The sequence below is a fragment of the Pseudophryne corroboree genome, chromosome 4 (assembly GCF_028390025.1).
Source record: "Pseudophryne corroboree isolate aPseCor3 chromosome 4, aPseCor3.hap2, whole genome shotgun sequence".
Lineage (NCBI taxonomy): Eukaryota > Metazoa > Chordata > Amphibia > Anura > Myobatrachidae > Pseudophryne > Pseudophryne corroboree.
Window position 1 is genome coordinate 665,522,118 of NC_086447.1, and position 23,017 is coordinate 665,545,134.

At 45.7% G+C, this 23,017-nt stretch overlaps 1 long non-coding RNA gene across 1 annotated transcript in view; it reads right to left on the reverse strand.

The window, feature by feature from the left end:
* Nucleotides 1-23,017, reverse strand: part of LOC134911682 (uncharacterized) — a 194,799-nt gene that overhangs the window by 164,956 nt on the left and 6,826 nt on the right. Inside the window, exon 2 of the long non-coding RNA XR_010176762.1 lies at nucleotides 9,733-9,773. This is a non-coding gene — a long non-coding RNA (uncharacterized LOC134911682). The remainder of the gene's footprint in view (nucleotides 1-9,732; nucleotides 9,774-23,017) is intronic.

Consider the following 23,017-nt stretch of genomic DNA (forward strand, 5'->3'; position numbering starts at 1 on the left):
CGTAATGCTTATTACACATTATGTCACACACCTTAATGCCCATTACACATTATACCACACACCGTAATGCCTATGACATATTATGACACACAGTTATGCCACCGACATCATTTTATGTCCCACACACAAAAATGCCCCTTATAAGTTATGCCCCAGCGGTGGGCATTTCTTAATGGTACTCCGTACCACCCTACTTTCAGCACTGGTTTTGGTATACATATACAGTATAATGCAGTAAAATATAAACATGTAATATGACAAAAAGAAGTACAACAAAGAAAATCATATACACGTATCGAAAATAAAGAAAAGAAGAGTTAAGGGGGGAGGGGAGTAATAGGAAGCCATGATGTACAGATGTTGCCTAATTGCAGATGCAGGACATATTATGATAAATCCGTAAAAATACAGCTCATTCAATGGGGGGTAATCAAATGTTTGAAAAGTGGGTTGGGTGTCTGTTTTTTCCTAACTAATAGACCGGAAAAAACAGACACCCAACTGACTTTTCAAACAATTGAATATCCCCCTAGATGTTTGTAAAGAAACCAAGTAGTAGTCTCAAAGATTTTGTTAATAATGAGATTTAGTTGAATTACTGTATCTAGATGGGAAATATAAAAAGACCCTATTTTCTTTGGAAACACAGTACTCCTTTCTCAAAATCTGATAGGTTGGCCCTACGGTCAAAATATGGGATTTGTAGTAATGTACATTTGATCACATACTGAAAAGGTGGAGTTAAACCTGCCCAATTTAACAAGATCAATTTTTTTTAGCATTGTAAGGAAAGGCCCTGGAAGACTTGCACTTCAAACACATTCATGTCTCATCCACATGGATGGACTGGGGGCAGAAATCGGCCCTGGCATGTGCGTGCACTCATGCACCAAAGGTGTGCCCATATGCCAGGGGCACACGCGCCGTGAATTTGGCTCTAAAGATGGGGGCATGTCCAAGTCAGGGGGGCGTGGACTCACAGCATGCCCATATTTCCATGTAGATGGGCGGGGGCACGTGACATGCTCATGGGGGCGTACCGCAAGTCTGGGGGGGCGTGGACTCCTGACACAACTCCATTTCTATGGAGACGAGAGGGGAGGCGGGGGACCATCAAGACCAGAGAGCCGGAGGCTGCGCCGAGCACGGCCGTCCTTGATCTCTGTGTGACAGGTCCGGCACACCAGCCCATCGACCCTTCTGGCATTTGTCAGAAGTGCCAGATGAGCAGTCTGGCCCTGCTCATCCAAGACCATATGTTTCCTCTGGCTTTGTGAAAAGTAAGCTCTATTGAGCAACCTAATGTTGACTTCTTCTAAAATTGCAGTTTGGAGAGTTTGTCAAAAAGTGGTGTCATAGTATTAAAGAAGAGGTTGTGGTGAGTCCAGATTTGGAAAGATTGAGGTCCATCCCCTAGCACAGCTAATCCGAAGACAATCTCTAGTCCCAAACTGAATATCACCAGACAATAATCTGTTTCTGTAGACATTAGTGGTCAGGAAGGTAAAAAAAAAAAAAAAAAGATGTCATGGTGTCTTCTGCAGTAGGGTCTGGTTTGCCAGGAAGTATAGTTTGTACAAAATACCTAACTTGTAAATACATGTAGAAAAAAAAGGAATATTATTATAATATCCCTTGGTGCATATATTTGATATCCAAAGGTGAAGAAGACACTGTTTTTGCATATCTTTTAATATGCTTTTCTTTATTATATAGCATATCTTACTATTCATTATTTAAAAACATATTTAACTAGACTAAGACTGGATCTTCTAAAATAAAACTTTTAATAAAATTTAGTCTTATTAAATGCATATATTTATTGCCCAATCCAATTACTCACTTTTCTATGTCCTATTAAGTAACATTTGTGAGGGAGTTATCCCCGCGGGAACGCGCATTGGCATCACAAGAGCATACTACATGGTGCGATTTGCATTTTGCACTAACTTTTCTTACAATTTTGACTATATAGTTTATTTGTATAGTGATATATGTGGGAAAATGTTCGACTGTTAGGGTGCAATTAGTGAGTTGATGGAATTGGAGGTGGTGTTGGTGCAGTTGTGGATGTGCAGGAGCGACTGCTATATGTGTTCCGCTAATTCAATAGGCGGTGTGCAGAGGTGGACCCCACATGCCGGTAACAGAGATCAGGGCCATGTGCAGAGGAGGACCTGCGCTCCAGTAAAAAGGGAGCCGTGTGCAGAGTGGAGACCCGCTCACCGGTATGAGGGAGCATTTAAAGGTGCTTCCTGCCGGCGGAGGTCAGTGTGCAGTTCCCCTGCTAGTGTCCGCGCCTGGAGCCTCACCGCTGCAGAGGAGAGCTGCAAGGCTAGGTCAGTGGCCACCCCTGTAGGAAAGTGGAGGCTAGCTGAGCTGAATGAGTGGCGGAAGGGGGGAGTCACCTAACCCTTCGCTGGTGGTAGCAGCGTCTTAGCCGGGAGGGTCCCGTTGTCAAGCGCCGCATACCAGAGTCTTCCCAGCGGCAGAGATCGAGGGAAGTGACGGCTGGGTCCCGATGGTGTTTCCTGTCCAGGGGGCAGAGCTACAGCTCTAGACATACAGACCAATGGCAACCTAGGAGGAGTCAGGGGAGTGTCACTTTATAGTGTAGAGTCATGGAAGTGTAAGTGCAATTACAAGCTACTACACTTACATATAAATGAAAGTGGGCTGCGCTCAGTGAGGCATAATCAGCAGTGTATGGAAGAGTAAAGGGCCCCATACACTAGAACGATAATGCCCGATTTCATCCAATGTCGTGCATTCGGACCGATATATCGGGTGAAATCGGGCATTTTGGATTTGCTTCCTTTCCAATCTGCTCTGATGCGCGTTCTCGTGAGGGTCGGATCGGCTCCCCTAGATCGTTAGTGCTGCACTCGTGATATGTCGGTTCCCGCAGGCATTGGCTGGGATCGCATAAGATATATCGCATGCAAAATGTACCAAATCATATGGAATTGTATGGAACCACTCCCAGGAAGCTCCTGGGAGAGTTCAAGGAAAATCGCCTCCGACTTCAGCCTCAGACATATCGTTGTAGTGTATGGGGCCCTTAAGAGTCAGAGGAGTATAAGCTTTAAACCCAGAGAAGGCATAGTGATAATCTAACAGCCTACACCATTAACTATATCAGATATACGCTCAGTGAGAGCATATTGTGAGACTGTATGACTGTAATGGTGGAGTTAATAAGTACTGAGACACAAAGAAGAATGCTTAGTGGAGAAAATAAGAATTTACTTACCGATAATTCTATTTCTCGTAGTCCGTAGTGGATGCTGGGGACTCCGTCAGGACCATGGGGTTTAGCGGCTCCGCAGGAGACAGGGCACAATAATAAAAGCTTTAGGATCAGGTGGTGTGCACTGGCTCCTCCCCCTATGACCCTCCTCCAAGCCTCAGTTAGGATACTGTGCCCGGACGAGCGTGAATAATAAGGAAGGATATTGAATCCCGGGTAAGACTCATACCAGCCACACCAATCACACCGTACAACCTGTGATCTGAACCCAGTTAACAGTATGATCACAACGAAGGAGCCTCTGAAAAGATGGCTCACAACAAGAATAACCCGATTTTTGTAACAATAACTATGTACAAGTATTGCAGACAATCCGCACTTGGGATGGGCGCCCAGCATCCACTACGGACTACGAGAAATAGAATTATCGGTAAGTAAATTCTTATTTTCTCTAACGTCCTAAGTGGATGCTGGGGACTCCGTCAGGACCATGAGGATTATACCAAAGCTCCCAAACGGGCGGGAGAGTGCGGATGACTCTGCAGCACCGAATGAGAGAACTCCAGGTCCTCCTCAGTCAGGGTGTGCCCCTGACCAAGTAGCAGCTCGGCAAAGTTGTAAAGCCGAGACACCTCGGGCAGTCGCCCAAGATGAGCCCACTTCCTTGTGGAATGGGCTTTTACTGATTTTGGCTGTGGCAAGCCTGCCACAGAATGTGCAAGCTGAATTGTACCACAAATCCAGCGAGCAATCGTCTGCTTAGAAGCAGGAACACCCATCTTGTTGGGTGCATACAGGCTAAACAGCGAGTCAGATTTTCTGACTCCAGTCGTCCTGGAAACATATATTTTCAGGGCCCTGACAACGTCAAGTAACTTGGAGTCCTCCAAGTCCCTAGTAGCCACAGGTACCACAATAGGTTGGTTCATGTGAAAAACAGAAAACACCTTAAGGAGAAATTGAGGACGAGTCCTCAATTCTGCCCTGTCAGAATGAAAAATTAAGTAAGGGCTTTTATATGATAAAGCCGCCCATTCTGACACACGCCTGGCTGAAGCCAGGGCTAATAGAATCTTCACCTTCCATGTGAAATATTTTAATTCCACAGTGGTGAGTGGATCACCAATGTGACTTTAGGAAACTCAAAACAACATTGAGATCCCAAGGTGCCACTGGGGGCACAAAAGGAGGCTGTATATGCAGTACCCCTTTTACAAACGTCTGAACTTCAGGCACTGAAGCCAGTTCTTTCTGGAAGAAATTTGACAGGGTCGAAATTTGAACCTTAATGGACCCTAATTTTAGGCCCATAGACAGTCCTGTTTTCAGGAAATGTAGGAAACAACCCAGTTGGAATTCCTCTGTAGGGACCTTCTTGGCCTCACACCACGCAACATATTTTCGCCAAATGCGGTGAAAATGTTTTGCGGTTACATCCTTCCTGGCTTCGACCAGGGTAGGGATGACTTCATCTGGAATGCCCTTTCAGGATCCGGCGTTCAACTGCCATGCCGTCAAACGCAGCCGCGGTAAGTCTTGGAACAGACAAGGCCCCTGCTGGAGCAGGTCCTTTCTTAAAGGTAGAGGCCACGGTTCTTCCGTGAGCATCTCTTGAAGTTCCGGGTACCAAGTCCTTCTTGACCCATCCGGAACCACGAGCATCGTTCTTACTCATCTCCTTCTTATGATTCTCAGTACTTTTGGTATGAGATGCATAGGAGGGAACACATACCCTGACTGGTACACCCACAGTGTTACCAGAGCGTCCACCGCTATTGCCTGAGGGTCCCTTGACCTGGCGCAATATTTGTCTAGTTTTTTGTTCAGGCGGGACGCCATCATGTCCACCTTTGGTTTTTCCCAACGGTTTACAATCATGTGGAAGACTTCCCGCTGAAGTCCCCACTCTCCCGGGTGGAGGTTATGCCTGCTGAGGAAGTTTGCTTCCCAGTTTTCCACTCCCGGAATTAACACTGCTGAGAGTGTTATCACATGATTTTTCGCCCAGCGAAGAATCCTTGCAGTTTCTGCCATTTCCCTCCTGCTTCATGTGCCGCCCTGTCTGTTTACGTGGGCGACTGCCGTGATGTTGTCCCACTGGATCAATACCGGCTGACCTTGAAGCAGAGGTCTTGCTAAGCTTAGAGCCTTGTAAATTGCCCTTAGCTCCAGTATATTTATGTGGAGAGAAGTCTCCAGACTTGATCACACTCCCTGGAAATTTTTTCCTTGTGTGACTGCTCCCCAGCCACTCAGGCTGGCATCCGTGGTCACCAGGACCCAGTCCTGAATGTCGAATCTGCGGCCCTTTCATAGATGAGCACTCTGCAGCCACCGCAGAAGAAAACACCCTTGTCCTTGGAGACAGGGTTGTCCGCTGATGTATCTGAAGATGCGATCCGGACCATTTTCCCAGCAGATTCCACTGAAAGGTTCTTGCGTGAAATCTACCGAATGGGATCGCTTTGTAAGAAACCACCATTTTTCACAGGACCCTTGTGCAATGATGCACTGATACTTTTCCTGGTTTTAGGAGGTTCCTGACTAGCTCGGATAACTCCCTGGTCTTCTTCTCCGGGAGAAAACATCCTTTTCTGGACTGTATCCAGAATCATTCCTAGGAACATTAGACGTGTCGTCGGAAAAAGCTGCGATTTTGAAATATTTAGAATCCACTCGTGCTGTCGTAGAACTACTTGAGATAGTGCTACTCCGACCGCCAACTGTTCTCTGGACCTTGCCCTTATCAGGAAAGCGTCCATATTTCTTTTAGGAAGAATCATCATTTCGGCCATTACCATGGTAAAGACCCGGGGTGCCGTGGGCAATCCAAACGGCAGCGTCTGAACTGATAGTGACAGTTCTGTACCACGAACCTGAGATACCCTTGGTGAGAAGGGCAAAATTTGGACATGTAGGTAAGCGTCCCTGATATCCAGTGACACCATATCGTCCTGGTTCGCTATCACTGCTCTGAGTGACTCCATCTTGATTTGAACCCTTGTATGTAATTGTTCAAATCTTTTAGATCTCACCGAGCCGTTTGGCTTCAGTACCACAATATAGTGTGGAATAATACCCCTTCCCTTGTTGTAGGAGGGGTACTTTGATTATCACCAGCTGGGAATACAGCCTGTGAATTTTTTTCCAATACTGCCTCCCTGTCGGAGGGAGACGTTGGTAAAGCAGACTTCAGGAACTTGTGAGGGGAAGACGTCTCGAATTTCCAATGTACACCTGGGATACTACGTGTAGTATCCAGGAGTCCACTTGCGAGTGAGCCCACTGCGTGCTGAAACTCTTGAGATGACCCCCCACCGCACCTGAGTCCGCTTGTATGGCCCCAGCGTCATGCTGCGGACTTGGCAGAAGCTGTGGAGGACTTCTGTTCCTGGGAATGGGCTGCCTGCTGCAGTCTTCTTCCCTTTCCTCTAACCCTGGGCAGATATGACTGGCCTTTTGCCCGCCTGCCTTTATGGGTACGAAAGGACTGAAACTGAAAAGACTGTGTCCTTTTCTGCTGAGATGTGACTTGGGGTAACAAAAGTGGATTTTCCAGCTGTTGCCATGGCCACCAGGTCCGATGGACCGCCCCTTTATACGGCAATACTTCCATGTGCCGTCTGGAATCTGCATCACCTGACCACTGTCGTGTCTATAAACATCGTCTGGCAGATATGGACATCACATCTACTCTTGATGCCAGAATGCAAATATCCCTCTGCGCATCTCGCATATATAGAAATGCATCCTTAAAATGCTCTATAGTCAATAAAATATTGTTCCTGTCAAGGGTATCAATATTTTCAGTCAGGAAATCCGACCAAGCCCCCCCAGCGCTGCACATCCAGGCTGAGGCGATTGCTGGTCGTAGTATAACACCAGTATGTGTGTATATACTTTTTAGGATATTTTTCAGCTTCCTATCAGCTGGCTCTTTGAGGGCGGCCGTATCTGGAGACGGTAACGCCACTTGTTTTTATAAGCGTGTGAGCGCCTTATCCACCCTAAGGTGTGTTTCCCAACTCGCCCTCACTTCTGGCGGGAAAAGGTATACCTCCAATAATTTTCTATCGGAGGAAACCCACGTATCATCACACACTTTAATTTATCTGATTCAGGAAAAACTACAAGTAGATTATTCCCACCCTACATAATACCCTTATTTGTGGTACTTGTAGTATCAGAAATATGTAACACCTCCTTCATTGCCCTTAACATGTAACGTGTGGCCATAAAGGAAAATACGTTTGTTTCTTCACCGTCGACACTGAAGTCAGTGTCCGTGTCTGTGTCTGTGTCGACCAACTGAGGTAAATGGGCGTTTTTACAAGCCCCTGACGGTGTCTGAGACGCCTGGACAGGTACTAATTTGTTTGCCGGCCGTCTCATGTCGTCAACCGACCTTGCATCGTGTTGACATTATCACGTAATTCCTAAATAAGCCATCCATTCCGGTGTCGACTCCCTAGAGAGTGACATCACCAATACAGGCCATTTGCTCCGCCTCCTCACCAACATCGTCCTCCTACATGTCGACACACACGTACCGACACACAGCACACACACAGGGAATGCTCTGATAGAGGACAGGACCCCACTAGCCCTTTGGGGAGACAGAGGGAGAGTTTGCCAGCACACACCAAAAACGCTATAATTATACAGGGACAACCCCTTATACAAGTGTTTTCCCTTATAGCATTTTCACATATGTAATCATATCGCCAAATAAGTGCCCCCCCTCTCTGTTTTAACCCTGTTTCTGTAGTGCAGTGCAGGGGAGAGCCTGGGAGCCTTCCTCACAGCAGAGCCGAGCAGGAAAATGGCGCCGTGTGCTGAGGAGAATAGGCCCCGCCCCCTAAAACGGCGGGCTCTTCTCCCGGAGTTTGTGAGATCTGGCAGGGGTTAAATACATCCATATAGCCTCAAGGGCTATATGTGATGTATTTTAGCCATAAAAAAGGTATAATACATTTCTGCCCAGGGCGCCCCCCCCAGCGCCCTGCACCCTCAGTGACCGCTGGTATGAAGTGTGCTGACAACAATGGCGCACAGCTGCAGTGCTGTGCGCTACCTTATGAAGACTGAAAGTCTTCTGCCGCCTGTTTCCGGACCTCTGGACCTCTTCAACTTCGGCATCTGCAAGGGGGGTCGGCGGCACGGCTCCGGGACGAACCCCAGGGTGAGACCTGTGTTCCGACTCCCTCTGGAGCTAATGGTGTCCAGTAGCCTAAGAAGCAAATCCATCCTGCACGCAGGTGAGTTTACTTCTCTCCCCTAAGTCCCTCGTAGCAGTGAGCCTGTTGCCAGCAGGACTCACTGAAAATAAAAAACCTAACTTAAACTTTTATTCTAAGCAGCTCAGGAGAGCCACCTAGATTGCACCCTTCTCGGCCGGGCACAAAGATCTAACTGAGGCTTGGAGGAGGGTCATAGGGGGAGGAGCCAGTGCACACCACCTGATCCTAAAGCTTTTATTATTGTGCCCTGTCTCCTGCGGAGCCGCTAAACCCCATGGTCCTGACGGAGTCCCCAGCATCCACTTAGGACGTTAGAGAAATTGCATTATCTATACAGGAAAACTAAACTTGTAGTACAGAGGAGAGTGGGACACTGTCCATATATGTATAAACTGTATGAAATGCATGGCCTTATAATCACAGCTAGAATAAGGAGCTGAAATGGAGCTATTACTACAGACATTATACATTGAGGAAACTACAAGCCTGTGACAGTTATAATAGCTACAGTATTGGAACTGAAAAGAGACTAGAGGTCACAGGATAATAATAAACCCTTAATGATCATTAGTCTTGTTCATAGTGAGAAAGGTGGTCATACCCCCAATGACTTTGATTATGACTTATGCCTAGAGCCCAGCTAAATGAACAATTAATTTGTTTCAATCTAGAGATACAAAGTCAGTTAATTTAGGGGAAACTGTAACTGCCACTGCAACAAACAGCTATCTGGATGTTAAGAGAAGTAAAAGTATCTAATTGAAGGATACATTAAAGAGTCTCGGACGGCAATTATTAAAGCTCTATAAAATATCATTATGTCACACTTAACGTAGTGATTGTAGTGATCACCAGAGGAATCCACGGATCCTAAAACAGTAGGAAAGAAGGAGGGAACCTGGAATCCAAGAAACTGTGTACACTTCTGTTGTTTACTGGAAAAGGAAATACAACTGTTTTGGGATATGTTAAAACTGCTTCAGCAGAATTCCTACAAATTATAACCTACATACAATATATAAAGGGCCCCGACTGCGCATTCATTTTTTCATTAAAAGTACCCGGGTCACTCACTATTCTTACGATTATATGAAGAGTTTTTGTACTGCATGCAAAATTGATGTATAGGCTCCTTGGAGGGTATAGTGGACATATATGAACTATTGTACATCTTGTTGTCATTGTGCTTGAAACTTGTTTTCTGTGAATATAAACTTGTAGTATTAAAGAAAGAATACTTACCTGTAATATATGTGCCTGAGATTCTGGTTGAATCCTGGACACTGGAAAGAAGAACAGGTATATGGTTATGTATATGTTATTAAAGAGTGTTAATGCACATCACATTTTTACGAGTATACCTCACAGACTTACCCAAGTAAGCCTAAAAGATTATGGAGGCACAACAATCGGGTAATCATTCCTTAATATAACACGTAAACAACCTCTGTCTAAATATTAAGGGAAGGGTTACACAGTAGAGGAATTTAAACATGCTTGGGATAGGCATAATTATATCCTTACAAAAAACTGAAGATCTAATAGGATTTGAGGTAACAATTACGTTAAAAAAGGGGCAGACTAGATGGGCCAAGTGGTTCCTACTGTATCTGCCATCAAATTCTATGTTTCTATGAGAGCAGATCCTATTTCTCACATTTTGACACCTAAGTTTCATCCATACGCCAACAATGTTTTTGAATAGCTGCTTCTCTATTCTTGATACAATGGGAGTGATGCATAAGATCTTTATTTTTTCTTTTGTATTTAAAGGGATGAATGAAATGCCCTGTAAAATTTCCTTCATTTTGCTTTAAAAATGTCACCGTAAATCATAATAAAATGGAATAAACTTGTGTAAAAAAAAAAACAACAACCATGAAACAGTTTCAGTTTGCAAATACTATCTTGCAATATCTTACGTCTATGTTTTACACAATCGAGGCCATATGTATGAGCCCCATAAGGGTGTGTACACATGGAAAGATCCTTGCTATGCCCGATTTTCACTTGAACTCCCTGGAGCCCAGATAGCACAGATAGCACAGATTTTGACTAACTTTTCTTGAGATATGGACTATGTGTGCTTACGATTTTGGTTTATGTGAGATTTTGGCTTATGTGAGATGTCATTGACATGTGAGATGAACTAGATAGTACACCGATCTAGCAAGGATTGACATGCCTGCACAGTCTATCTTTTCTTGCGATGCCGAACTGGCGGGACTGTGCATCGGGAACGAATCGGGATCGCAAGGTGACTTTCACCTTGCGATCTGCACTAACTTTTCTTGCGATTTTGACTATATAGTCAAAATTGAAAGAAAATATCTCACCGTGTGTACACACCCTAAGACTCTCGATCTCTCAAATAGAGTTGACAGCAGTTGTAAGGAGGTTGCCAACTTTTATGAACATATACTATAGAAAATACCAAAACCAACAGCACTACTTGCTATACTCCCACTGAGGGATTTTATAGCAATCAACTTCAAATAGCCCGATAGACTTAAAAGGACTGAAATTGTTTGCTGGATTAAGATGAAAACAAGACTATTTTAATAAGAAAAAAAAATAAGAAAAAAATAGGATTTTAATACCTACTGGTAAATTTTTCTCTTAGGCCGTAGAGGATGCTTCAAGAACCATGGGGTATAGATGGGATCCGCAGGAGACATATGCACACTTTAAGACTTTGATTGGGTGTGAACTGGCTCCTCCCTCTATGCCCCTCCTGCAGACTCCTGTTTAAGTAACTGTGCCCAGGGAGACGGACATTTCAAGGAAAGAATTTATTGTTAAACCACGGTGAGCATCTTACCAGCTCACACCTCACTATGCCGCAGAACGTGACATTCAATAGAACACCAGCCGACGGCATGAAGAATATGCAGCAATACGCTGACATAAAGCGTAACACAACCTGTGTGTGTAAACACAACCAATAACAGCAAAAATTTTTCGGGTTTTGTGTTTTGGTTTTGGGTTCGGTTCCGCGGTCGTGTTTTGGGTTCGAACGCGTTTTGGCAAAACCTCACCGAATTTTTTTTGTCGGATTCGGGTGTGTTTTGGATTCGGGTGTTTTTTTCAAAAAACACTAAAAAACAGCTTAAATCATAGAATTTGGGGGTCATTTTGATCCCAAAGTATTATTAACCTCAAAAACCATAATTTACACTCATTTTCAGTCTATTCTGAATACCTCACACCTCACAATATTATTTTTAGTCCTAAAATTTGCACCGAGGTCGCTGTGTGAGTAAGATAAGTGACCCTAGTGGCCGACACAAACACCGGGCCCATCTAGGAGTGGCACTGCAGTGTCACGCAGGATGTCCCTTCCAAAAAACCCTCCCCAAACAGCACATGACGCAAAGAAAAAAAGAGGCTTTTTACTGATATTTGGTGTTTTGGATTTGACATGCTCTGTACTATGACATTGGGCATCGGCCTTGGCAGACGACGTTGCTGGCATTTCATCGTCTCGGCCATGACTAGTGGCAGCAGCTTCAGCACGAGGTGGAAGTGGATCTTGATCTTTCCCTAATTTTGGAACCTCAACATTTTTGTTCTCCATATTTTAATAGGCACAACTAAAAGGCACCTCAGGTAAACAATGGAGATGGATGGATTGGATACTAGTATACAATTATGGACGGGCTGCCGAGTGCCGACACAGAGGTAGCCACAGCCGTGAACTACCGCATTGTACTGTGTCTGCTGCTAATATATAGACTGGTTGATAAAGAGATAGTATACTCGTAACTAGTATGTATGTATAAAGAAAGGAAAAAAAACCACGGTTAGGTGGTATATACAATTATGGATGGGCTGCCGAGTGCCGACACAGAGGTAGCCACAGCCATGAACTACCGCACTGTACTGTGTCTGCTGCTAATATATAGACTGGTTGATAAAGAGATAGTATACTCGTAACTAGTATGTATGTATAAAGAAAGGGAAAAAAACCACGGTTAGGTGGTATATACAATTATGGACGGGCTGCCGAGTGCCGACACAGAGGTAGCCACAGCCGTGAACTACCGCACTGTACTGTGTCTGCTGCTAATATATAGACTGGTTGATAAAGAGATAGTATACTACTAATATTATATATACTGGTGGTCAGGTCACTGGTCACTAGTCACACTGGCAGTGGCACTCCTGCAGCAAAAGTGTGCACTGTTTTAATATAATATTATGTACTCCTGGCTCCTGCTATAACCTATAACTGGCACTGCAGTAGTGCTCCCCAGTCTCCCCCACAATTATAAGCTGTGTGAGCTGAGCAGTCAGACAGATATATAATATATATAGATGATGCAGCACACTGGCCTGAGCCTGAGCAGTGCACACAGATATGGTATGTGACTGAGTCACTGTGTGCTGTGTATCGCTTTTTTCAGGCAGAGAACGGATTATAAATAAAACTGGTGGTCACTATCAGCAAAACTCTGCACTGTACTGAGTACTCCTAATGCTCCCCAAAATTAGTAAATCAAGTGTCTCTCTAATCTATTCTAAACGGAGAGGACGCCAGCCACGTCCTCTCCCTATCAATCTCAATGCACGTGTGAAAATGGCGGCGACGCGCGGCTCCTTATATAGAATCCGAGTCTCGCGAGAATCCGACAGCGTCATGATGACGTTCGGGCGCGCTCGGGTTAACCGAGCAAGGCGGGAAGATCCGAGTCGCTCGGACCCGTGAAAAAAAACATGAAGTTCGTGCGGGTTCGGATTCAGAGAAACCGAACCCGCTCATCTCTAAGCAAAACGCATGCCATGGCATGAACATCAGCAACAGGCTGACTTAAACACAACACACCATGTGTGTACATATACCCAGTGCCTGCAGATACAGTACGCACTGGGACGGGCGCCCAGCATCCTCTACGGACTAAGAGAAAAGGATTTACCGGTAGGTATTAAAATCCTATTTTCTCATACGTCCTAGAGGATGCTGGGGATGCTTCAAGAACCATGGGGTTTATACTAAAGCTCTAGAACGGGCGGGAGAGTGCAGACAACTCTGCAGCACTGATTGACCAAACAAGAGGTCCACATCAGCCAGGGTATCAAACCTGTAACTTCGTAAAGGTGTTTGATCCTGACCAAGTAGCAGCTTAGCAAAGCTGTAATGCAGAGATCCCTCGGCCAGCCGCCCATGCTGAGCCCACCTTTCTAGTAGAATGGGCTTCACCGATTTTGGTAACGGCAATCCTGCCATAGAATGAGCCCTCTGAATCGTATTACAGCTCCAGCACGCAATAGTCTGCTTGGAAGCAGGAGCCCCAATCTTGCTGGGAGCCCATAGGACAAACAGAGCCTCTGTTTTCCGAATATGAGCTGTTCTGGCGACATAGATTTTTAAAGCTCTGACCACATCGAGAGACTTCGATTCCGCCAAGGTGTCAGTAGTCACTGGCACCACAATAGGCTGGTTTACGTGAAACCACTTTTGGTAGAAATTGCTGACGATTTCTCAACTCCGCTCTATCAGCATGGAAGATTAAATAGGGGCTTTTGTGAGACAAAGCCGCCAATTCAGATACCCGCCTTGCGGATGCTAAGGCCAACATCATGACCACTTTCCAAGTAAGGAATTTTAATGCAACCTTATGTAAAGGTTCAAACCAACGAGATTGCAGGAACTGCAACAGTACATTAAGATCCCATGGAGCCACAGGATGGCACAAAGGGAGGTTGGATGTGCAATATGCCCTTCAAGAAGGTCTGTATTTCTGGAAGGAAGGCCAATTCCATCTGAAAGAAAATTGATAAGGCCGAAATTTGTACTTTAACGGAGCCTAACTTTAGGCCCGCCTCCACACTCGCTTGTAAAATATGGAGCAACCGCCCCGGCTGAAAATCCTCCGTTTTAGGAGCTTTCTTGGATTCACACCAAGACACATATTTCCTCCAAATACGGTGGTAACGCTTTGCCGTTACTTCTTTTCTAGCCTAAAGAAGTGTGGGAATGACTTCACTGGAAATACCCTTCCGGGATATGATTTGGCGTTCAACCGCCATGCCGTCAAACGCAGCCACGGTAAGTCTTGATACACGCACGGCCCCTGTTGTAACAGGACCTCTCGAAGAGGAAGAGGCCAGGGATCTTTTATGAGCAACTCCTGAAGATCTGGATACCAGGCCCTCCTTGGCCAGTCTGGAACAAAGAGCATCGCCTGAACCTTTGTTCCTCTTCTAATCTTATCACCTTGGAATGATTGGAAATGGAGGGAACACCTAGACCACCTGAAACACCCACGGTGTCACCAGGGCGTCCTCTATTATTTGAGGGTCCCTCGACCTGGAACAAGATCAACGTCAACATGTCTATTTGAGGAATTCCCCAACGACTTGACACTTCTGCAAAGACCTCTTGATGAAGACCCCACTCTCCTGAATGGAGATCATGTCTGCTGAGGAAGTCTGTTTTCCAGTTGTCTACACCCGAACTGAAGATCGCTGACAGAGCGTTACATGTCTTTCCGCCCAGCGGAAAACTTTTGTGGCTTCTGTCACCTCCGCTCTGCATTCCGATCCGCCCTGCCGGTTTACGTACACCACTGCTGTACGTAGTCCAACTGAATTAAGACGGGCAGACCACGAACAAGATGTTCCAGAATGTTTATGTGCAGACAAGCTTTCTGGCTTGACCATTTTCCCTGGAAATTAGTTTCCCCCTGAATGACTGCTCCCCAGCCCTGGAGACTTGTATCCATGGACACCAGGATCCCATCATGGATCGCGAACCTTCGTCCCTCTAGGAAGTGAGAACTGAGCAGCCACCACAGGGGAGAAATTCTGGTCCTGGAAGACAAGATTATTTTCCGGTGCATGTGCAGGTGAGACCCGGACCACATGTCCAATTGGTCCCCCTAAAAAACACTCTGGAATTTAACATGCTCACTGAATGGCCTCGTAGGCCGCAACCCTCTTTTTCATCAATGGAACGTATTGATGGATTGACACTGTTGTAGACCTGACCCTACTCTGGATCTTCAGAGCTCTTTCCATTGGAAGAAACAAACTCTCAACAGTTCTGTATCTAACAGTTTTCCCAACGCCAACAACCACGTCGTTGGGATGAACTGTGATTCTGGCAAGTTCAGGAGCCAACCACTTTGTTGAAGATCCGTCAGGGATAAAACAACGTTTTGCACCACTTGTTTCTTACCCTCCCCGTTCGCAGGAGAGTGTACCAGTGTAATAATGACTCTTTTACTATTGAAGAAAACCATCATACCGCCATCACTCCGGTGAATTGGCACTGACAATCCTGAAAAGCAAACCCAGGTAAGCCTAATGCGGAAGAACCGCATTTAGACCCGCTTTCTCCTTTAACAGATTGGAGATCCCTGCCCAGAGAGATTCCATCTTGTAGTTCAACTTCTTAAGTAGAAATTGTTTGGAATTGTTCTGACCGAGCCTTCCAGCCTCAGAAGCACGAAAAAGCCTGAATAACAGCCGTTTTCTCTTTTATTTTATTTTTATTTTTTTATATTATTTTTTTATGACCGGGACAGTAGGACAATGACCTGGTCCTAACCCAACTCTTGTATGGCGTCGCATACTACCTCCCCGTCCAGAGGAGAATTGGAAAGGTCTAATTAAAAAATCAGTGAATGGAAACGTCTGGAAACTCCAGTATGTCCCCCTTGGGACTCTATTCTTAAACTCACAGGTCCATATCCGTTCCAGGACTGACTGAAGAGTATTAGACGTGGTCCCACCGGTGTGGGTTCCCGCAAGATAGACCCAGCGACATGCGGTGGATGTGATAGAAACAGAGGATGATTTCTGCTCTGCGAACTGGAAAAGGCTGCTGACCTCTTACCTTTTCACCCTCTCTACCTGTCAAGAAAAGGAAATCCGTATCCATTCGGTCGAAATTACTGCATCCTACCAAAAGCATCACCAACCGTTGTGAGGGAACATAGGTCAAGAAGGTAGACTTACCAGTGGTATCTGCCGAGATCAACTTAACAAAGCCATCCCCACCAGGTTTAACCTCCATATGGAAGATACTCCAGTTCTTCTCAGAGTCAGCCTCAGCCTTCCATTGGTGAATCCACAACGCCCTCCTAGACGAGACCGCCATGAAAGTGGGCCGCGAAAACAAGAGTCAAGAGTCCTATATCCCCTGTAGTTGCACGGCAGTATGCTGCAATGATTTAGACATGACTCAACTTAAGTTGCATACAACTACTCCCCCATGCGCATGTAATGCAAGTATAATCAACGTACATGCGGACACATAATTAGAGCATCACATATCTTCCTGTATACGATCCTTTGTGACAGTGCCCCGTGCAGAACAGGGGGTGACCCTCACCTTCTATCTATTGAGAAGGACAACTTTACCTCAGCATTCATTATAAATATCTTTATATACATATATACCTTCCAATGCACCTATACACACACATCTATCTATCTATCTAAATTCTGTAATTCGGCACTCAATGAAATAAGGATAATCTTACCCCGATGTCCACGTCCTAGGTAGGTACCATGCAAATGTAGAAATACAGAGGGGGACGGCACTCAGAGGATTTTTTCAAGTGTTGTATTCAAGTATAAAACATACTATTATCCATCAACGTTTCGGTGCTAGACAACACCGTCTTCAGGATGTAAACAGCATAGTGAAATGTAAACTATGCTGTTTACATCCTGAAGACGGTGTTGTCTAGCACCGAAACGTTGATAGATAATAGTATGTTTTATACTTGAATAAAACACTTGAAAAAAATCCTCTGAGTGCCGTCCCCCTCTGTATTTCTATATATATATATATATATATATATATATATATATATATATATATATATATATATATATATATATATATATATATATATATATATATATATATATATATATATTACACATATACATATTTTTTTCAGGAACAGCAGGGTCCCTAGTGACATTAATACGTTCTAATGTGTATGAACAGGTACTGAATGACAATTTTTGAGGATCTGAGCAGGAAACCTAAGAAAGATTTCCGAGTCGATCTCAGGGAGTAGTAACTGGGCAAAATAACATTTTTGCGACCCTGAGGGCTCTGAGAGAAATCTATTCTATGAATATGACTCCCTTTATAAATATTATCACGTCTGTGATCGTGCCACAGACCTATATAATCATGCTATACATACATATTACATATAGGTATAGTTCTATCTGATATCACATTATCATGTCCATATCCACCCAGTCAGATATTGTTGGTGCCGACAGGGACACCCCCCACATCTGTGTCTCCCATATAGCTTTCTCCTGGGAAAAAAATACCTCTACTGACATGTTGACATATTTACATGTAGCAAGTACCATTAGGAGTCGACAGCACCGACAGTCATTCCCTTTGTGGCAGAGCCCTCAGCCTCAAATATGCCGACACACGTGTACCAAACACCCACCAACATTACACTAGCTATAAGGGATAGACCCCAGTACAAACTGTCATGGAAACACAGAAGGAGTTTATCAGCTCATTTCCCCCAGTGCCCATGATATAGTGTTATTTATATTACACCAAACCACTGTGCCCCCCCTCGTTTTCCACTCTGATCTATGCAGCAGTGTTTAGGAAGGACCAGCGTCTCTGTGAGAAGAAAATGGCGCTGGATAGAGCTGTGAGGGCTAAGCCACTCCCCCTCACCGGTGCACTTCAGTCCCGCTCAAATCCACATATTTATACTGGCGGGGGTTTATATTAGAGATGAGCGCCGGAAATTTTTCGGGTTTTGTGTTTTGGGTTCGGTTCCGCGGCTGTGTTTTGGGTTCGACCGCGTTTTGGCAAAACCTCACCGAATTTTTTTTGTCGGATTCGGGTGTTTTGGATTCGGGTGTTTTTTTCCAAAAAACCTAAAAAACAGCTTAAATCATAGAATTTGGGGGTCATTTTGATCCCAAAGTATTATTAACCTCAAAAACCATAATTTCCACTCATTTTCAGTCTATTCTGAATACCTCACAATATTATTTTTAGTCCTATAATTTGCACCGAGGTCGCTGGATGACTAAGCTAAGCGACCCTAGTGGCCGACACAAACACCGGGCCCATCTAGGAGTGGCACTGCAGTGTCACGCAGGATGGCCCTTCCAAAAAACACTCCCCAAACAGCACATGACGCAAAGAAAAAAAGAGGCGCAATGAGGTAGCTGTGTGAGTAAGATAAGCGACCCTAGTGGCCGACACAAACACCGGGCCCATCTAGGAGTGGCACTGCAGTGTCACGCAGGATGGCCCTTCCAAAAAACACTCCCCAAACAGCACATGACGCAAAGAAAAAAAGAGGCGTAATGAGGTAGCTGTGTGAGTAAGATAAGCGACCCTAGTGGCCGACACAAACACCGGGCCCATCTAGGAGTGGCACTGCAGTGTCACGCAGGATGGCCCTTCCAAAAAACACTCCCCAAACAGCACATGACGCAAAGAAAAAAAGAGGCGCAATGAGGTAGCTGTGTGAGTAAGATAAGCGACCCTAGTGGCCGACACAAACACCGGGCCCATCTAGGAGTGGCACTGCAGTGTCACGCAGGATGGCCCTTCCAAAAAACACTCCACAAACAGCACATGACGCAAAGAAAAAAAGAGGCGCAATGAGGTAGCTGTGTGAGTAAGATAAGCGACCCTAGTGGCCAACACAAACACCGGGCCCATCTAGGAGTGGCACTGCAGTGTCACGCAGGATGGCCCTTCCAAAAAACATTCCACAAACAGCACATGACGCAAAGAAAAATTAAAGAAAAAAGAGGTGCAAGATGGAATTGTCCTTGGGCCCTCCCACCAACCCTTATGTTGTATAAACAGGACATGCACACTTTAACCAACCCATCATTTCAGTGACAGGGTCTGCCACACGACTGTGACTGAAATGACGGGATGGTTTGGACCCCCACCAAAAAAGAAGCAATTAATCTCTCCTTGCACAAACTGGCTCTACAGAGGCAAGATGTCCACCTCATCATCATCCTCCGATATATCACCGTGTACATCCCCCTCCCCACAGATTATCAATTCGTCCCCACTGGAATCCACCATCTCAGCTCCCTGTGTACTTTGTGGAGGCAATTGCTGCTGGTCAATGTCTCCACGGAGGAATTGATTATAATTCATTTTAATGAACATCATCTTCTCCACATTTTCTGGATGTAACCTCGTACGCCGATTGCTGACAAGGTGAGCGGCGGCACTAAACACTCTTTCGGAGTACACACTTGTGGGAGGGCAACTTAGGTAGAATAAAGCCAGTTTGTGCAAGGGCCTCCAAATTGCCTCTTTTTCCTGCCAGTATAAGTACGGACTGTGTGACGTGCCTACTTGGATGCGGTCACTCATATAATCCTCCACCATTCTTTCAATGGTGAGAGAATCATATGCAGTGACAGTAGACGACATGTCCGTAATCGTTGTCAGGTCCTTCAGTCCGGACCAGATGTCAGCATCAGCAGTCACTCCAGACTGCCCTGCATCACCGCCAGCGGGTGGGCTCGGAATTCTGAGCCTTTTCCTCGCACCCCCAGTTGCGGGAGAATGTGAAGGAGGAGATGTTGACAGGTCGCGTTCCGCTTGACTTGACAATTTTCTCACCAGCAGGTCTTTCAACCCCAGCAGACTTGTGTCTGCCGGAAAGAGAGATACAAGGTAGGCTTTAAATCTAGGATCGAGCACGGTGGCCAAAATGTAGTGCTCTGATTTCAACAGATTGACCACCCGTGAATCCTTGTTAAGCGAATTAAGGGCTCCATCCACAAGTCCCACATGCCTAGCGGAATCGCTCCGTGTTAGCTCCTCCTTCAATGTCTCCAGCTTCTTCTGCAAAAGCCTGATGAGGGGAATGACCTGACTCAGGCTGGCAGTGTCTGAACTGACTTCACGTGTGGCAAGTTCAAAGGGCAGCAGAACCTTGCACAACGTTGAAATCATTCTCCACTGCGCTTGACACAGGTGCATTCCACCTCCTATATCGTGCTGAATTGTATAGGCTTGAATGGCCTTTTGCTGCTCCTCCAACCTCTGAAGCATATAGAGGGTTGAATTCCACCTCGTTACCACTTCTTGCTTCAGATGATGGCAGGGCAGGTTCAGTTGTTTTTGGTGGTGCTCCAGTCTTCTGTACGTGGTGCCTGTACGCCGAAAGTGTCCCGCAATTCTTCTGGCCACCGACAGCATCTCTTGCACGCCCCTGTCGTTTTTAAAAAAATTCTGCACCACCAAATTCAAGGTATGTGCAAAACATGGGACGTGCTGGAATTTGCCCAGATTTAATGCGCACACAATATTGCTGGCGTTGTCCGATGCCACAAATCCACAGGAGAGTCCAATTGGGGTAAGCCATTCCGCGATGATCTTCCTCAGTTGCCGTAAGAGGTTTTCAGCTGTGTGCGTATTCTGGAAACCGGTGATACAAAGCGTAGCCTGCCTAGGAAAGAGTTGGCGTTTGCGAGATGCTGCTACTGGTGCCGCCGCTGCTGTTCTTGCGGCGGGAGTCCATACATCTACCCAGTGGGCTGTCACAGTCATATAGTCCTGACCCTGCCCTGCTCCACTTGTCCACATATCCGTGGTTAAGTGGACATTGGGTACAGCTGCATTTTTTAGGACACTGGTGACTCTTTTTCTGAGGTCTGTGTACATTTTCGGTATCGCCTGCCTAGAGAAATGGAACCTAGATGGTATTTGGTACCGGGGACACAGTACCTCCAACAAGTCTCTAGTTGGCTCTGCAGTAATGATGGATACCGGAACCACGTTTTTCACCACCCAGGATGCCAAGGCCTCAGTTATCCGCTTTGCAGTAGGATGACTGCTGTGATATTTCATCTTCCTCGCAAAGGACTGTTGGACAGTCAATTGCTTGGTGGAAGTAGTAAAAGTGGTCTTACGACTTCCCCTCTGGGATGACCATCGACTCCCAGCAGCAACAACAGCAGCGCCAGCAGCAGTAGGCATTACACGCAAGGATGCATCGGAGGAATCCCAGGCAGGAGAGGAATCGTCAGAATTGCCAGTGACATGGCCTGCAGGACTATTGGCATTCCTGGGGAAGGAGGAAATTGACACTGAGGGAGTTGGTGGGGTGGTTTGCGTGAGCTTGGTTACAAGAGGAAGGTATTTACTGGTCAGTGGACTGCCTCCGCTGTCACCCAAAGTTTTTGAACTTGTCACTGACTTATTATGAATGCGCTGCAGGTGACGTATAAGGGAGGATGTTCCGAGGTGGTTAACGTCCTTACCCCTACTTATTACAGCTTGACAAAGGCAACACACGGCTTGACACCTGTTGTCCGCATTTCTGTTGAAATACTTCCACACCGAAGAGCTGATTTTTTTGGTATTTTCACCAGGCATGTCAGTGGCCATATTCCTCCCACGGACAACAGGTGTCTCCCCGGGTGCCTGACTTAAACAAACCACCTCACCATCAGAATCCTCCTGGTCAATTTTCTCCCCAGCGCCAGCAACACCCATATCCTCCTCATCCTGGTGTACTTCAACACTGACATCTTCAATCTGACTATCAGGAACTGGACTGCGGGTGCTCCTTCCAGCACTTGCAGGGGGCGTGCAAATGGTGGAAGGCGCATGCTCTTCACGTCCAGTGTTGGGAAGGTCAGGCATCGCAACCGACACAATTGGAGTCGGACTCTCCATGTGGATTTGGGATTTCGAAGAACGCACAGTTCTTTGCGGTGCTACTGCTTTTGCCATCTTGAGTCTTTTCATTTTTCTAGCGAGAGGCTGAGTGCTTCCATCCTCATGTGAAGCTGAACCACTAGCCATGAACATAGGCCAGGGCCTCAGCCGTTCCTTGCCACTCTGTGTGGTAAATGGCATATTGGCAAGTTTACGCTTCTCCTCTGACAATTTTATTTTAGGTTTTGGAGTCCTTTTTTTACTGATATTTGGTGTTTTGGATTTGACATGCTCTGTACTATGACATTGGGCATCGGCCTTGGCAGACGACGTTGCTGGCATTTCATCGTCTCGGCCATGACTAGTGGCAGCAGCTTCAGCACGAGGTGGAAGTGGATCTTGTTCTTTCCCTATTTTTGGAACCTCAACATTTTTGTTCTCCATATTTTAATAGGCACAACTAAAAGGCACCTCAGGTAAACAATGGAGATGGATGGATACTAGTATACTTATGGATGGACTGCCGAGTGCCGACACAGAGGTAGCTACAGCCGTGGACTACCGTACTGTGTCTGCTGCTAATATAGACTGGATGATAATGATATGAAATCAATATATATGTATATATAATATCACTAGTACTGCAGCCGGACAGGTAGATATATATTTATTAGGTAATGATGACTGATGACGGACCTGCTGGACACTGTCAGCTCAGCAGCACCACAGACTGCTACTATAGTAGTATGTATCAAGAAGAAAGAAAAAAAAAAAAACCACGGGTAGGTGGTATACAATTATGGATGGACTGCCAAGTGCCGACACAGAGGTAGCTACAGCCGTGGACTACCGTACTGTGTCTGCTGCTAA